Source organism: Phalangium opilio, unplaced genomic scaffold (assembly GCF_054372755.1).
Source record: "Phalangium opilio isolate 3A_F unplaced genomic scaffold, DU_Popi_V2 ptg000390l_1, whole genome shotgun sequence".
NCBI classification, from domain to species: domain Eukaryota; kingdom Metazoa; phylum Arthropoda; class Arachnida; order Opiliones; family Phalangiidae; genus Phalangium; species Phalangium opilio.
In genome coordinates, this window is record NW_028324234.1 from 4,993,132 (window position 1) to 5,013,086 (window position 19,955).

Consider the following 19,955-nt stretch of genomic DNA (forward strand, 5'->3'; position numbering starts at 1 on the left):
AGAAGCATATTTTGAGTATTTCTTCAATATTTTCAAATATAACCACTGAAACCATTATTTTTGTACCTTTTGCTTTAATTCAAGCAAATGTAACGATATTCATTCAAAATACTGTTAAAATTCAATTTTCAATAAGAAATCGTTGTCACGGATTTTGCATCTTGAAGGAAAAAAAGCATGCGATTTTTTCGGTACACTTTTGAATGCATTTTTTTCTGGACAAATTTTTGACCGAATTCAGCTAAATTCCTTATAAAATACTCATTAAAAGTGATTTCATCTCGATTGAACAATAAATAAAAATGTACCTCGATTTTTAATAACATTTTCAAAATCGACGTTTCACGGCCAGAGAAGCATATTTTGAGTATATCTTCACTATTTTCAAATATAACCACTGAAACCATAATTTTTGTACTTTTTGCTTTAATTATAGCAAATGTAACGATATTCATTCAAAAAACTGTTAAAATTCAATTTTCAATGAGAAATCGTTGTCACGGATTTTGTATCTTGAAGAAAAAAACATGCGATTTTTTCGGTACACTTTTGAATGCATTTTTTTCTGGACAAATTTCTGGCCGAAATCAGCTTAATTCCCTATAAAATACTCATTAAAAGTGATTTCATCTCGATTGAAGAAAAATAAAAATGTACCTCGATTTTTAATAACATTTTCAAAATCGACGTTTCACGGCCAGAGAAGCATATTTTGAGTATATCTTCACTATTTTCAAATATAACCACTGAAACCATAATTTTTGTACTTTTTGCTTTAATTATAGCAAATGTAACGATATTCATTCAAAAAACTGTTAAAATTCAATTTTCAATGAGAAATCGTTGTCACGGATTTTGTATCTTGAAGGAAAAAAACATGCGATTTTTTCGGTACACTTTTGAATGCATTTTTTTCTGGATAGATTTTGACCGAATTCAGCTTAATTCCTTATAAAATGCTCATCTCGATTGAACAAAAAATAAAAATGTACCTCGATTTTTAATAACATTTTCAAAATCGACGTTTCACGGCCAGAGAAGCATATTCTGAGTATTTCTTCACTATTTTCAAATATAACCACTGAAACCATTATTTTTGTACTTTTTGCTTTAATTCAAGCAAATGTAACGACATTCATTCAAAAAACTGTTAAAATTCAATTTTCAATAAGAAATCGTTGTAACAGATTTTGTATCTTGAAGGAAAAGAAGCATGCGATTTTTTCGGTACACTTTTGAATGCATTTTTTTCTGGATAAATTTTGACCGAATTCAGCTTAATTCCCTATAAAATACTCATTAAAAGTGATTTCACCTCGATTGAACAATAAATAAAAATGTACCTCGATTTTTAATAACATTTTCAAAATCGACGTTTCACGGCCAGAAAAGCATATTCTGAGTATTTCTTCAATATTTTCAAATATAACCACTGAAACCAGTATTTTTGTACCTTTTGCTTTAATTCAAGCAAATGTAACGATAATCATTCAAAAAACTGTTAAAATTCAATTTTCAATAAGAAATCGTTGTCACGGATTTTGCATCTTGAAGGAAAAAAAGCATGCGATTTTTTCGGTACACTTTTGAATGCATTTTTTTCTGGACAAATTTTTGACCGAATTCAGCTAAATTCCTTATAAAATATTCATTAAAAGTGATTTCATCTCGATTGAACAATAAATAAAAATGTACCTCGATTTTTAATAACATTTTCAAAATCGACATTTCACGGCCAGAGAAGCATATTTTGAGTATTTCTTCACTATTTTCAAATATAACCATTGAAACCATAATTTTTGTACTTTTTGCTTTAATTCAAGCAAATGTAACGATATTCATTCAAAAAACTGTTAAAATTCAATTTTCAATAAGAAATCGTTGTCACGGATTTTGTACCTTGAAGAAAAAAAAACATGCGATTTTTTCGGTACACTTTTGAATGCATTTTTTTCTGGACATATGTCTGGCCGAAATCAGCTTAATTCCCTATAAAATACTCATTAAAAGTGATTTCATCTCGATTGAACAATAAATAAAAATGTACCTCGATTTTTAATAACATTTTCAAAATCGACGTTTCACGGCCAGAGAAGCATATTTTGAGTATTTCTTCAATATTTTCAAATATAACCACTGAAACCATTATTTTTGTACCTTTTGCTTTAATTCAAGCAAATGTAACGATATTCATTCAAAATACTGTTAAAATTCAATTTTCAATAAGAAATCGTTGTCACGGATTTTGCATCTTGAAGGAAAAAAAGCATGCGATTTTTTCGGTACACTTTTGAATGCATTTTTTTCTGGACAAATTTTTGACCGAATTCAGCTAAATTCCTTATAAAATACTCATTAAAAGTGATTTCATCTCGATTGAACAATAAATAAAAATGTACCTCGATTTTTAATAACATTTTCAAAATCGACGTTTCACGGCCAGAGAAGCATATTTTGAGTATTTCTTCACTATTTTCAAATATAACCACTGAAACCATAATTTTTGTACTATTTGCTTTAATTCAAGCAAATGTGACGATATTCATTCAAAAAAGTGTTAAAATTCAATTTTCAATAAGAAATCGTTGTCACGGATTTTGCATCTTGAAGGAAAAAAAACATGCGATTTTTTCGGTACACTTTTGAATGCATTTTTTTCTGGACAAATTTTTGACCGAATTCAGCTAAATTCCTTATAAAATACTCATTAAAAGTGATTTCATCTCGATTGAACAATAAATAAAAATGTACCTCGATTTTTAATAACATTTTCAAAATCGACGTTTCACGGCCAGAGAAGCATATTTTGAGTATTTCTTCAATATTTTCAAATATAACCACTGAAACCATTATTTTTGTACCTTTTGCTTTAATTCAAGCAAATGTAACGATATTCATTCAAAATACTGTTAAAATTCAATTTTCAATAAGAAATCGTTGTCACGGATTTTGCATCTTGAAGGAAAAAAAGCATGCGATTTTTTCGGTACACTTTTGAATGCATTTTTTTCTGGACAAATTTTTGACCGAATTCAGCTAAATTCCTTATAAAATACTCATTAAAAGTGATTTCATCTCGATTGAACAATAAATAAAAATGTACCTCGATTTTTAATAACATTTTCAAAATCGACGTTTCACGGCCAGAGAAGCATATTTTGAGTATTTCTTCACTATTTTCAAATATAACCACTGAAACCATAATTTTTGTACTATTTGCTTTAATTCAAGCAAATGTGACGATATTCATTCAAAAAAGTGTTAAAATTCAATTTTCAATAAGAAATCGTTGTCACGGATTTTGCATCTTGAAGGAAAAAAAACATGCGATTTTTTCGGTACACTTTTGAATGCATTTTTTTCTGGACAAATTTTTGACCGAATTCAGCTAAATTCCTTATAAAATACTCATTAAAAGTGATTTCATCTCGATTGAACAATAAATAAAAATGTACCTCGATTTTTAATAACATTTTCAAAATCGACGTTTCACGGCCAGAGAAGCATATTTTGAGTATATCTTCACTATTTTCAAATATAACCACTGAAACCATAATTTTTGTACTTTTTGCTTTAATTATAGCAAATGTAACGATATTCATTCAAAAAACTGTTAAAATTCAATTTTCAATGAGAAATCGTTGTCACGGATTTTGTATCTTGAAGAAAAAAACATGCGATTTTTTCGGTACACTTTTGAATGCATTTTTTTCTGGACAAATTTCTGGCCGAAATCAGCTTAATTCCCTATAAAATACTCATTAAAAGTGATTTCATCTCGATTGAAGAAAAATAAAAATGTACCTCGATTTTTAATAACATTTTCAAAATCGACGTTTCACGGCCAGAGAAGCATATTTTGAGTATATCTTCACTATTTTCAAATATAACCACTGAAACCATAATTTTTGTACTTTTTGCTTTAATTATAGCAAATGTAACGATATTCATTCAAAAAACTGTTAAAATTCAATTTTCAATGAGAAATCGTTGTCACGGATTTTGTATCTTGAAGGAAAAAAACATGCGATTTTTTCGGTACACTTTTGAATGCATTTTTTTCTGGATAGATTTTGACCGAATTCAGCTTAATTCCTTATAAAATGCTCATCTCGATTGAACAAAAAATAAAAATGTACCTCGATTTTTAATAACATTTTCAAAATCGACGTTTCACGGCCAGAGAAGCATATTCTGAGTATTTCTTCACTATTTTCAAATATAACCACTGAAACCATTATTTTTGTACTTTTTGCTTTAATTCAAGCAAATGTAACGACATTCATTCAAAAAACTGTTAAAATTCAATTTTCAATAAGAAATCGTTGTAACAGATTTTGTATCTTGAAGGAAAAGAAGCATGCGATTTTTTCGGTACACTTTTGAATGCATTTTTTTCTGGATAAATTTTGACCGAATTCAGCTTAATTCCCTATAAAATACTCATTAAAAGTGATTTCACCTCGATTGAACAATAAATAAAAATGTACCTCGATTTTTAATAACATTTTCAAAATCGACGTTTCACGGCCAGAAAAGCATATTCTGAGTATTTCTTCAATATTTTCAAATATAACCACTGAAACCAGTATTTTTGTACCTTTTGCTTTAATTCAAGCAAATGTAACGATAATCATTCAAAAAACTGTTAAAATTCAATTTTCAATAAGAAATCGTTGTCACGGATTTTGCATCTTGAAGGAAAAAAAGCATGCGATTTTTTCGGTACACTTTTGAATGCATTTTTTTCTGGACAAATTTTTGACCGAATTCAGCTAAATTCCTTATAAAATATTCATTAAAAGTGATTTCATCTCGATTGAACAATAAATAAAAATGTACCTCGATTTTTAATAACATTTTCAAAATCGACATTTCACGGCCAGAGAAGCATATTTTGAGTATTTCTTCACTATTTTCAAATATAACCATTGAAACCATAATTTTTGTACTTTTTGCTTTAATTCAAGCAAATGTAACGATATTCATTCAAAAAACTGTTAAAATTCAATTTTCAATAAGAAATCGTTGTCACGGATTTTGTACCTTGAAGAAAAAAAAACATGCGATTTTTTCGGTACACTTTTGAATGCATTTTTTTCTGGACATATGTCTGGCCGAAATCAGCTTAATTCCCTATAAAATACTCATTAAAAGTGATTTCATCTCGATTGAACAATAAATAAAAATGTACCTCGATTTTTAATAACATTTTCAAAATCGACGTTTCACGGCCAGAGAAGCATATTTTGAGTATTTCTTCAATATTTTCAAATATAACCACTGAAACCATTATTTTTGTACCTTTTGCTTTAATTCAAGCAAATGTAACGATATTCATTCAAAATACTGTTAAAATTCAATTTTCAATAAGAAATCGTTGTCACGGATTTTGCATCTTGAAGGAAAAAAAGCATGCGATTTTTTCGGTACACTTTTGAATGCATTTTTTTCTGGACAAATTTTTGACCGAATTCAGCTAAATTCCTTATAAAATACTCATTAAAAGTGATTTCATCTCGATTGAACAATAAATAAAAATGTACCTCGATTTTTAATAACATTTTCAAAATCGACGTTTCACGGCCAGAGAAGCATATTTTGAGTATTTCTTCACTATTTTCAAATATAACCACTGAAACCATAATTTTTGTACTATTTGCTTTAATTCAAGCAAATGTGACGATATTCATTCAAAAAAGTGTTAAAATTCAATTTTCAATAAGAAATCGTTGTCACGGATTTTGCATCTTGAAGGAAAAAAAACATGCGATTTTTTCGGTACACTTTTGAATGCATTTTTTTCTGGACAAATTTTTGACCGAATTCAGCTAAATTCCTTATAAAATACTCATTAAAAGTGATTTCATCTCGATTGAACAATAAATAAAAATGTACCTCGATTTTTAATAACATTTTCAAAATCGACATTTCACGGCCAGAGAAGCATATTTTGAGTATTTCTTCACTATTTTCAAATATAACCACTGAAACCATAATTTTTGTACTTTTTGCTTTAATTCAAGCAAATGTAACGATATTCATTCAAAAAACTGTTAAAATTCAATTTTCAATAAGAAATCGTTGTCACGGATTTTGTATCTTGAAGAAAAAAAAACATGCGATTTTTTCGGTACACTTTTGAATGCTTTTTTTTCTGGACAAATGTCTGGCCGAAATCAGCTTAATTCCCTATAAAATACTCATTAAAAGTGATTTCATCTCGATTGAACAATAAATAAAAATGTACCTCGATTTTTAATAACATTTTCAAAATCGACGTTTCACGGCCAGAGAAGCATATTTTGAGTATTTCTTCACTATTTTCAAATATAACCACTGAAACCATAATTTTTGTACTTTTTGCTTTAATTCAAGCAAATGTGACGATATTCATTCAAAAAAGTGTTAAAATTCAATTTTCAATAAGAAATCGTTGTCACGGATTTTGCATCTTGAAGGAAAAAAAACATGCGATTTTTTCGGTACACTTTTGGATGCATTTTTTTCTGAACAAATTTTTGACCGAATTCAGCTTAATTCCTTATAAAATACTCATTAAAAGTGATTTCATCTCGATTGAACAATAAATAAAAATGTACCTCGATTTTTAATAACATTTTCAAAATCGACATTTCACGGCCAGAGAAGCATATTTTGAGTATTTCTTCACTATTTTAAAATATAAAGACTGAAACCATAATTTTTGTACTTTTTGCTTTAATTCAAGCAAATGTAACGATATTCATTCAAAAAACTGTTAAAATTCAATTTTCAATAAGAAATCGTTGTCACGGATTTTGTATCTTGAAGAAAAAAAACATGCGATTTTTTCGGTACACTTTTGAATGCATTTTTTTCTGGACAAATTTTTGACCGAATTCAGCTAAATTCCTTATAAAATACTCATTAAAAGTGATTTCATCTCGATTGAACAATAAATAAAAATGTACCTCGATTTTTAATAACATTTTCAAAATCGACATTTCACGGCCAGAGAAGCATATTTTGAGTATTTCTTCACTATTTTCAAATATAACCACTGAAACCATAATTTTTGTACTTTTTGCTTTAATTCAAGCAAATGTAACGATATTCATTCAAAAAACTGTTAAAATTCAATTTTCAATAAGAAATCGTTGTCACGGATTTCGTATCTTGAAGAAAAAAAAACATGCGATTTTTTCGGTACACTTTTGAATGCATTTTTTTCTGGACAAATGTCTGGCCGAAATCAGCTTAATTCCCTATAAAATACTCATTAAAAGTGATTTCATCTCGATTGAACAATAAATAAAAATGTACCTCGATTTTTAATAACATTTTCAAAATCGACGTTTCACGGCCAGAGAAGCATATTTTGAGTATTTCTTCACTATTTTCAAATATAACCACTGAAACCATAATTTTTGTACTTTTTGCTTTAATTCAAGCAAATGTGACGATATTCATTCAAAAAAGTGTTAAAATTCAATTTTCAATAAGAAATCGTTGTCACGGATTTTGCATCTTGAAGGAAAAAAAACATGCGATTTTTTCGGTACACTTTTGGATGCATTTTTTTCTGAACAAATTTTTGACCGAATTCAGCTTAATTCCTTATAAAATACTCATTAAAAGTGATTTCATCTCGATTGAACAATAAATAAAAATGTACCTCGATTTTTAATAACATTTTCAAAATCGACATTTCACGGCCAGAGAAGCATATTTTGAGTATTTCTTCACTATTTTCAAATATAACCACTGAAACCATAATTTTTGTACTTTTTGCTTTAATTCAAGCAAATGTAACGATATTCATTCACAAAACTGTTAAAATTCAATTTTCAATAAGAAATCGTTGTCACGGATTTCGTATCTTGAAGAAAAAAAAACATGCGATTTTTTCGGTACACTTTTGAATGCATTTTTTTCTGGACAAATGTCTGGCCGAAATCAGCTTAATTCCCTATAAAATACTCATTAAAAGTGATTTCATCTCGATTGAACAATAAATAAAAATGTACCTCGATTTTTAATAACATTTTCAAAATCGACGTTTCACGGCCAGAGAAGCATATTTTGAGTATTTCTTCACTATTTTCAAATATAACCACTGAAACCATAATTTTTGTACTTTTTGCTTTAATTCAAGCAAATGTGACGATATTCATTCAAAAAAGTGTTAAAATTCAATTTTCAATAAGAAATCGTTGTCACGGATTTTGCATCTTGAAGGAAAAAAAACATGCGATTTTTTCGGTACACTTTTGGATGCATTTTTTTCTGAACAAATTTTTGACCGAATTCAGCTTAATTCCTTATAAAATACTCATTAAAAGTGATTTCATCTCGATTGAACAATTAATAAAAATGTACCTCGATTTTTAATAACATTTTCAAAATCGACATTTCACGGCCAGAGAAGCATATTTTGAGTATTTCTTCACTATTTTAAAATATAAAGACTGAAACCATAATTTTTGTACTTTTTGCTTTAATTCAAGCAAATGTAACGATATTCATTCAAAAAACTGTTAAAATTCAATTTTCAATAAGAAATCGTTGTCACGGATTTTGTATCTTGAAGAAAAAAAACATGCGATTTTTTCGGTACACTTTTGAATGCATTTTTTTCTGGACAAATTTTTGACCGAATTCAGCTAAATTCCTTATAAAATACTCATTAAAAGTGATTTCATCTCGATTGAACAATAAATAAAAATGTACCTCGATTTTTAATAACATTTTCAAAATCGACATTTCACGGCCAGAGAAGCATATTTTGAGTATTTCTTCACTATTTTCAAATATAACCACTGAAACCATAATTTTTGTACTTTTTGCTTTAATTCAAGCAAATGTAACGATATTCATTCAAAAAACTGTTAAAATTCAATTTTCAATAAGAAATCGTTGTCACGGATTTCGTATCTTGAAGAAAAAAAAACATGCGATTTTTTCGGTACACTTTTGAATGCATTTTTTTCTGGACAAATGTCTGGCCGAAATCAGCTTAATTCCCTATAAAATACTCATTAAAAGTGATTTCATCTCGATTGAACAATAAATAAAAATGTACCTCGATTTTTAATAACATTTTCAAAATCGACGTTTCACGGCCAGAGAAGCATATTTTGAGTATTTCTTCACTATTTTCAAATATAACCACTGAAACCATAATTTTTGTACTTTTTGCTTTAATTCAAGCAAATGTGACGATATTCATTCAAAAAAGTGTTAAAATTCAATTTTCAATAAGAAATCGTTGTCACGGATTTTGCATCTTGAAGGAAAAAAAACATGCGATTTTTTCGGTACACTTTTGGATGCATTTTTTTCTGAACAAATTTTTGACCGAATTCAGCTTAATTCCTTATAAAATACTCATTAAAAGTGATTTCATCTCGATTGAACAATAAATAAAAATGTACCTCGATTTTTAATAACATTTTCAAAATCGACATTTCACGGCCAGAGAAGCATATTTTGAGTATTTCTTCACTATTTTCAAATATAACCACTGAAACCATAATTTTTGTACTTTTTGCTTTAATTCAAGCAAATGTAACGATATTCATTCACAAAACTGTTAAAATTCAATTTTCAATAAGAAATCGTTGTCACGGATTTCGTATCTTGAAGAAAAAAAAACATGCGATTTTTTCGGTACACTTTTGAATGCATTTTTTTCTGGACAAATGTCTGGCCGAAATCAGCTTAATTCCCTATAAAATACTCATTAAAAGTGATTTCATCTCGATTGAACAATAAATAAAAATGTACCTCGATTTTTAATAACATTTTCAAAATCGACGTTTCACGGCCAGAGAAGCATATTTTGAGTATTTCTTCACTATTTTCAAATATAACCACTGAAACCATAATTTTTGTACTATTTGCTTTAATTCAAGCAAATGTGACGATATTCATTCAAAAAAGTGTTAAAATTCAATTTTCAATAAGAAATCGTTGTCACGGATTTTGCATCTTGAAGGAAAAAAAACATGCGATTTTTTCGGTACACTTTTGGATGCATTTTTTTCTGAACAAATTTTTGACCGAATTCAGCTTAATTCCTTATAAAATACTCATTAAAAGTGATTTCATCTCGATTGAACAATAAATAAAAATGTACCTCGATTTTTAATAACATTTTCAAAATCGACATTTCACGGCCAGAGAAGCATATTTTGAGTATTTCTTCACTATTTTCAAATATAACCACTGAAACCATAATTTTTGTACTTTTTGCTTTAATTCAAGCAAATGTAACGATATTCATTCAAAAAACTGTTAAAATTCAATTTTCAATAAGAAATCGTTGTCACGGATTTTGTATCTTGAAGAAAAAAAAACATGCGATTTTTTCGGTACACTTTTGAATGCATTTTTTTCTGGACAAATGTCTGGCCGAAATCAGCTTAATTCCCTATAAAATACTCATTAAAAGTGATTTCATCTCGATTGAACAATAAATAAAAATGTACCTCGATTTTTAATAACATTTTCAAAATCGACGTTTCACGGCCAGAGAAGCATATTTTGAGTATTTCTTCACTATTTTCAAATATAACCACTGAAACCATAATTTTTGTACTTTTTGCTTTAATTCAAGCAAATGTGACGATATTCATTCAAAAAAGTGTTAAAATTCAATTTTCAATAAGAAATCGTTGTCACGGATTTTGCATCTTGAAGGAAAAAAAACATGCGATTTTTTCGGTACACTTTTGGATGCATTTTTTTCTGAACAAATTTTTGACCGAATTCAGCTTAATTCCTTATAAAATACTCATTAAAAGTGATTTCATCTCGATTGAACAATAAATAAAAATGTACCTCGATTTTTAATAACATTTTCAAAATCGACATTTCACGGCCAGAGAAGCATATTTTGAGTATTTCTTCACTATTTTAAAATATAAAGACTGAAACCATAATTTTTGTACTTTTTGCTTTAATTCAAGCAAATGTAACGATATTCATTCAAAAAACTGTTAAAATTCAATTTTCAATAAGAAATCGTTGTCACGGATTTTGTATCTTGAAGAAAAAAAACATGCGATTTTTTCGGTACACTTTTGAATGCATTTTTTTCTGGACAAATTTTTGACCGAATTCAGCTAAATTCCTTATAAAATACTCATTAAAAGTGATTTCATCTCGATTGAACAATAAATAAAAATGTACCTCGATTTTTAATAACATTTTCAAAATCGACATTTCACGGCCAGAGAAGCATATTTTGAGTATTTCTTCACTATTTTCAAATATAACCACTGAAACCATAATTTTTGTACTTTTTGCTTTAATTCAAGCAAATGTAACGATATTCATTCAAAAAACTGTTAAAATTCAATTTTCAATAAGAAATCGTTGTCACGGATTTCGTATCTTGAAGAAAAAAAAACATGCGATTTTTTCGGTACACTTTTGGATGCATTTTTTTCTGAACAAATTTTTGACCGAATTCAGCTTAATTCCTTATAAAATACTCATTAAAAGTGATTTCATCTCGATTGAACAATAAATAAAAATGTACCTCGATTTTTAATAACATTTTCAAAATCGACATTTCACGGCCAGAGAAGCATATTTTGAGTATTTCTTCACTATTTTCAAATATAACCACTGAAACCATAATTTTTGTACTTTTTGCTTTAATTCAAGCAAATGTAACGATATTCATTCAAAAAACTGTTAAAATTCAATTTTCAATAAGAAATCGTTGTCACGGATTTTGTATCTTGAAGAAAAAAAAACATGCGATTTTTTCGGTACACTTTTGAATGCATTTTTTTCTGGACAAATGTCTGGCCGAAATCAGCTTAATTCCCTATAAAATACTCATTAAAAGTGATTTCATCTCGATTGAACAATAAATAAAAATGTACCTCGATTTTTAATAACATTTTCAAAATCGACGTTTCACGGCCAGAGAAGCATATTTTGAGTATTTCTTCACTATTTTCAAATATAACCACTGAAACCATAATTTTTGTACTTTTTGCTTTAATTCAAGCAAATGTGACGATATTCATTCAAAAAAGTGTTAAAATTCAATTTTCAATAAGAAATCGTTGTCACGGATTTTGCATCTTGAAGGAAAAAAAACATGCGATTTTTTCGGTACACTTTTGGATGCATTTTTTTCTGAACAAATTTTTGACCGAATTCAGCTTAATTCCTTATAAAATACTCATTAAAAGTGATTTCATCTCGATTGAACAATAAATAAAAATGTACCTCGATTTTTAATAACATTTTCAAAATCGACATTTCACGGCCAGAGAAGCATATTTTGAGTATTTCTTCACTATTTTAAAATATAAAGACTGAAACCATAATTTTTGTACTTTTTGCTTTAATTCAAGCAAATGTAACGATATTCATTCAAAAAACTGTTAAAATTCAATTTTCAATAAGAAATCGTTGTCACGGATTTTGTATCTTGAAGAAAAAAAACATGCGATTTTTTCGGTACACTTTTGAATGCATTTTTTTCTGGACAAATTTTTGACCGAATTCAGCTAAATTCCTTATAAAATACTCATTAAAAGTGATTTCATCTCGATTGAACAATAAATAAAAATGTACCTCGATTTTTAATAACATTTTCAAAATCGACATTTCACGGCCAGAGAAGCATATTTTGAGTATTTCTTCACTATTTTCAAATATAACCACTGAAACCATAATTTTTGTACTTTTTGCTTTAATTCAAGCAAATGTAACGATATTCATTCAAAAAACTGTTAAAATTCAATTTTCAATAAGAAATCGTTGTCACGGATTTCGTATCTTGAAGAAAAAAAAACATGCGATTTTTTCGGTACACTTTTGAATGCATTTTTTTCTGGACAAATGTCTGGCCGAAATCAGCTTAATTCCCTATAAAATACTCATTAAAAGTGATTTCATCTCGATTGAACAATAAATAAAAATGTACCTCGATTTTTAATAACATTTTCAAAATCGACGTTTCACGGCCAGAGAAGCATATTTTGAGTATTTCTTCACTCTTTTCAAATATAACCACTGAAACCATAATTTTTGTACTTTTTGCTTTAATTCAAGCAAATGTGACGATATTCATTCAAAAAAGTGTTAAAATTCAATTTTCAATAAGAAATCGTTGTCACGGATAATGCATCTTGAAGGAAAAAAAACATGCTATTTTTTCGGTACACTTTTGGATGCATTTTTTTCTGAACAAATTTTTGACCGAATTCAGCTTAATTCCTTATAAAATACTCATTAAAAGTGATTTCATCTCGATTGAACAATAAATAAAAATGTACCTCGATTTTTAATAACATTTTCAAAATCGACATTTCACGGCCAGAGAAGCATATTTTGAGTATTTCTTCACTATTTTCAAATATAACCACTGAAACCATAATTTTTGTACTTTTTGCTTTAATTCAAGCAAATGTAACGATATTCATTCAAAAAACTGTTAAAATTCAATTTTCAATAAGAAATCGTTGTCACGGATTTCGTATCTTGAAGAAAAAAAAACATGCGATTTTTTCGGTACACTTTTGAATGCATTTTTTTCTGGACAAATGTCTGGCCGAAATCAGCTTAATTCCCTATAAAATACTCATTAAAAGTGATTTCATCTCGATTGAACAATAAATAAAAATGTACCTCGATTTTTAATAACATTTTCAAAATCGACGTTTCACGGCCAGAGAAGCATATTTTGAGTATTTCTTCACTATTTTCAAATATAACCACTGAAACCATAATTTTTGTACTTTTTGCTTTAATTCAAGCAAATGTGACGATATTCATTCAAAATAGTGTTAAAATTCAATTTTCAATAAGAAATCGTTGTCACGGATTTCGTATCTTGAAGAAAAAAAAACATGCGATTTTTTCGGTACACTTTTGAATGCATTTTTTTCTGGACAAATGTCTGGCCGAAATCAGCTTAATTCCCTATAAAATACTCATTAAAAGTGATTTCATCTCGATTGAACAATAAATAAAAATGTACCTCGATTTTTAATAACATTTTCAAAATCGACGTTTCACGGCCAGAGAAGCATATTTTGAGTATTTCTTCACTATTTTCAAATATAACCACTGAAACCATAATTTTTGTACTATTTGCTTTAATTCAAGCAAATGTGACGATATTCATTCAAAAAAGTGTTAAAATTCAATTTTCAATAAGAAATCGTTGTCACGGATTTTGCATCTTGAAGGAAAAAAAACATGCGATTTTTTCGGTACACTTTTGGATGCATTTTTTTTCTGAACAAATTTTTGACCGAATTCAGCTTAATTCCTTATAAAATACTCATTAAAAGTGATTTCATCTCGATTGAACAATAAATAAAAATGTACCTCGATTTTTAATAACATTTTCAAAATCGACATTTCACGGCCAGAGAAGCATATTTTGAGTATTTCTTCACTATTTTCAAATATAACCACTGAAACCATAATTTTTGTACTTTTTGCTTTAATTCAAGCAAATGTAACGATATTCATTCAAAAAACTGTTAAAATTCAATTTTCAATAAGAAATCGTTGTCACGGATTTTGTATCTTGAAGAAAAAAAAACATGCGATTTTTTCGGTACACTTTTGAATGCATTTTTTTCTGGACAAATGTCTGGCCGAAATCAGCTTAATTCCCTATAAAATACTCATTAAAAGTTATTTCATCTCGATTGAACAATAAATAAAAATGTACCTCGATTTTTAATAACATTTTCAAAATCGACGTTTCACGGCCAGAGAAGCATATTTTGAGTATTTCTTCACTATTTTCAAATATAACCAATGAAACCATAATTTTTGTACTTTTTGCTTTAATTCAAGCAAATGTGACGATATTCATTCAAAAAAGTGTTAAAATTCAATTTTCAATAAGAAATCGTTGTCACGGATTTTGCATCTTGAAGGAAAAAAAACATGCGATTTTTTCGGTACACTTTTGGATGCATTTTTTTCTGAACAAATTTTTGACCGAATTCAGCTTAATTCCTTATAAAATACTCATTAAAAGTGATTTCATCTCGATTGAACAATAAATAAAAATGTACCTCGATTTTTAATAACATTTTCAAAATCGACATTTCACGGCCAGAGAAGCATATTTTGAGTATTTCTTCACTATTTTAAAATATAAAGACTGAAACCATAATTTTTGTACTTTTTGCTTTAATTCAAGCAAATGTAACGATATTCATTCAAAAAACTGTTAAAATTCAATTTTCAATAAGAAATCGTTGTCACGGATTTTGTATCTTGAAGAAAAAAAACATGCGATTTTTTCGGTACACTTTTGAATGCATTTTTTTCTGGACAAATTTTTGACCGAATTCAGCTAAATTCCTTATAAAATACTCATTAAAAGTGATTTCATCTCGATTGAACAATAAATAAAAATGTACCTCGATTTTTAATAACATTTTCAAAATCGACATTTCACGGCCAGAGAAGCATATTTTGAGTATTTCTTCACTATTTTCAAATATAACCACTGAAACCATAATTTTTGTACTTTTTGCTTTAATTCAAGCAAATGTAACGATATTCATTCAAAAAACTGTTAAAATTCAATTTTCAATAAGAAATCGTTGTCACGGATTTCGTATCTTGAAGAAAAAAAAACATGCGATTTTTTCGGTACACTTTTGAATGCATTTTTTTCTGGACAAATGTCTGGCCGAAATCAGCTTAATTCCCTATAAAATACTCATTAAAAGTGATTTCATCTCGATTGAACAATAAATAAAAATGTACCTCGATTTTTAATAACATTTTCAAAATCGACGTTTCACGGCCAGAGAAGCATATTTTGAGTATTTCTTCACTATTTTCAAATATAACCACTGAAACCACAATTTTTGTACTTTTTGCTTTAATTCAAGCAAATGTGACGATATTCATTCAAAAAAGTGTTAAAATTCAATTTTCAATAAGAAATCGTTGTCACGGATTTTGCATCTTGAAGGAAAAAAAACATGCGATTTTTTCGGTACACTTTTGGATGCATTTTTTTCTGAACAAATTTTTGACCGAATTCAGCTTAATTCCTTATAAAATACTCATTAAAAGTGATTTCATCTCGATTGAACAATAAATAAAAATGTACCTCGATTTTTAATAACATTTTCAAAATCGACATTTCACGGCCAGAGAAGCATATTTTGAGTATTTCTTCACTATTTTCAAATATAACCACTGAAACCATTATTTTTGTACTTTTTGCTTTAATTCAAGCAAATGTAACGACATTCATTCAAAAAAGTGTTAAAATTCAATTTTCAATAAGAAATCGTTGTCACGGATTTTGCATCTTGAAGGAAAAAAAACATGCGATTTTTTCGGTACACTTTTGGATGCATTTTTTTCTGAACAAATTTTTGACCGAATTCAGCTTAATTCCTTATAAAATACTCATTAAAAGTGATTTCATCTCGATTGAACAATAAATAAAAATGTACCTCGATTTTTAATAACATTTTCAAAATCGACATTTCACGGCCAGAGAAGCATATTTTGAGTATTTCTTCACTATTTTCAAATATAACCACTGAAACCATAATTTTTGTACTTTTTGCTTTAATTCAAGCAAATGTAACGATATTCATTCAAAAAACTGTTAAAATTCAATTTTCAATAAGAAATCGTTGTCACGGATTTCGTATCTTGAAGAAAAAAAAACATGCGATTTTTTCGGTACACTTTTGAATGCATTTTTTTCTGGACAAATGTCTGGCCGAAATCAGCTTAATTCCCTATAAAATACTCATTAAAAGTGATTTCATCTCGATTGAACAATAAATAAAAATGTACCTCGATTTTTAATAACATTTTCAAAATCGACGTTTCACGGCCAGAGAAGCATATTTTGAGTATTTCTTCACTATTTTCAAATATAACCACTGAAACCACAATTTTTGTACTTTTTGCTTTAATTCAAGCAAATGTGACGATATTCATTCAAAAAAGTGTTAAAATTCAATTTTCAATAAGAAATCGTTGTCACGGATTTTGCATCTTGAAGGAAAAAAAACATGCGATTTTTTCGGTACACTTTTGGATGCATTTTTTTCTGAACAAATTTTTGACCGAATTCAGCTTAATTCCTTATAAAATACTCATTAAAAGTGATTTCATCTCGATTGAACAATAAATAAAAATGTACCTCGATTTTTAATAACATTTTCAAAATCGACATTTCACGGCCAGAGAAGCATATTTTGAGTATTTCTTCACTATTTTCAAATATAACCACTGAAACCATTATTTTTGTACTTTTTGCTTTAATTCAAGCAAATGTAACGACATTCATTCAAAAAAGTGTTAAAATTCAATTTTCAATAAGAAATCGTTGTCACGGATTTTGCATCTTGAAGGAAAAAAAACATGCGATTTTTTCGGTACACTTTTGGATGCATTTTTTTCTGAACAAATTTTTGACCGAATTCAGCTTAATTCCTTATAAAATACTCATTAAAAGTGATTTCATCTCGATTGAACAATAAATAAAAATGTACCTCGATTTTTAATAACATTTTCAAAATCGACGTTTCACGGCCAGAGAAGCATATTTTGAGTATTTCTTCACTATTTTCAAATATAACCACTGAAACCATAATTTTTGTACTATTTGCTTTAATTCAAGCAAATGTGACGATATTCATTCAAAAAAGTGTTAAAATTCAATTTTCAATAAGAAATCGTTGTCACGGATTTCGTATCTTGAAGAAAAAAAAACATGCGATTTTTTCGGTACACTTTTGAATGCATTTTTTTCTGGACAAATGTCTGGCCGAAATCAGCTTAATTCCCTATAAAATACTCATTAAAAGTGATTTCATCTCGATTGAACAATAAATAAAAATGTACCTCGATTTTTAATAACATTTTCAAAATCGACGTTTCACGGCCAGAGAAGCATATTTTGAGTATTTCTTCACTATTTTCAAATATAACCACTGAAACCATAATTTTTGTACTATTTGCTTTAATTCAAGCAAATGTGACGATATTCATTCAAAAAAGTGTTAAAATTCAATTTTCAATAAGAAATCGTTGTCACGGATTTTGCATCTTGAAGGAAAAAAAACATGCGATTTTTTCGGTACACTTTTGGATGCATTTTTTTTCTGAACAAATTTTTGACCGAATTCAGCTTAATTCCTTATAAAATACTCATTAAAAGTGATTTCATCTCGATTGAACAATAAATAAAAATGTACCTCGATTTTTAATAACATTTTCAAAATCGACATTTCACGGCCAGAGAAGCATATTTTGAGTATTTCTTCACTATTTTCAAATATAACCACTGAAACCATAATTTTTGTACTTTTTGCTTTAATTCAAGCAAATGTAACGATATTCATTCAAAAAACTGTTAAAATTCAATTTTCAATAAGAAATCGTTGTCACGGATTTTGTATCTTGAAGAAAAAAAAACATGCGATTTTTTCGGTACACTTTTGAATGCATTTTTTTCTGGACAAATGTCTGGCCGAAATCAGCTTAATTCCCTATAAAATACTCATTAAAAGTTATTTCATCTCGATTGAACAATAAATAAAAATGTACCTCGATTTTTAATAACATTTTCAAAATCGACGTTTCACGGCCAGAGAAGCATATTTTGAGTATTTCTTCACTATTTTCAAATATAACCACTGAAACCATAATTTTTGTACTTTTTGCTTTAATTCAAGCAAATGTGACGATATTCATTCAAAATAGTGTTAAAATTCAATTTTCAATAAGAAATCGTTGTCACGGATTTCGTATCTTGAAGAAAAAAAAACATGCGATTTTTTCGGTACACTTTTGAATGCATTTTTTTCTGGACAAATGTCTGGCCGAAATCAGCTTAATTCCCTATAAAATACTCATTAAAAGTGATTTCATCTCGATTGAACAATAAATAAAAATGTACCTCGATTTTTAATAACATTTTCAAAATCGACGTTTCACGGCCAGAGAAGCATATTTTGAGTATTTCTTCACTATTTTCAAATATAACCACTGAAACCATAATTTTTGTACTATTTGCTTTAATTCAAGCAAATGTGACGATATTCATTCAAAAAAGTGTTAAAATTCAATTTTCAATAAGAAATCGTTGTCACGGATTTTGCATCTTGAAGGAAAAAAAACATGCGATTTTTTCGGTACACTTTTGGATGCATTTTTTTTCTGAACAAATTTTTGACCGAATTCAGCTTAATTCCTTATAAAATACTCATTAAAAGTGATTTCATCTCGATTGAACAATAAATAAAAATGTACCTCGATTTTTAATAACATTTTCAAAATCGACATTTCACGGCCAGAGAAGCATATTTTGAGTATTTCTTCACTATTTTCAAATATAACCACTGAAACCATAATTTTTGTACTTTTTGCTTTAATTCAAGCAAATGTAACGATATTCATTCAAAAAACTGTTAAAATTCAATTTTCAATAAGAAATCGTTGTCACGGATTTTGTATCTTGAAGAAAAAAAAACATGCGATTTTTTCGGTACACTTTTGAATGCATTTTTTTCTGGACAAATGTCTGGCCGAAATCAGCTTAATTCCCTATAAAATACTCATTAAAAGTTATTTCATCTCGATTGAACAATAAATAAAAATGTACCTCGATTTTTAATAACATTTTCAAAATCGACGTTTCACGGCCAGAGAAGCATATTTTGAGTATTTCTTCACTATTTTCAAATATAACCAATGAAACCATAATTTTTGTACTTTTTGCTTTAATTCAAGCAAATGTGACGATATTCATTCAAAAAAGTGTTAAAATTCAATTTTCAATAAGAAATCGTTGTCACGGATTTTGCATCTTGAAGGAAAAAAAACATGCGATTTTTTCGGTACACTTTTGGATGCATTTTTTTCTGAACAAATTTTTGACCGAATTCAGCTTAATTCCTTATAAAATACTCATTAAAAGTGATTTCATCTCGATT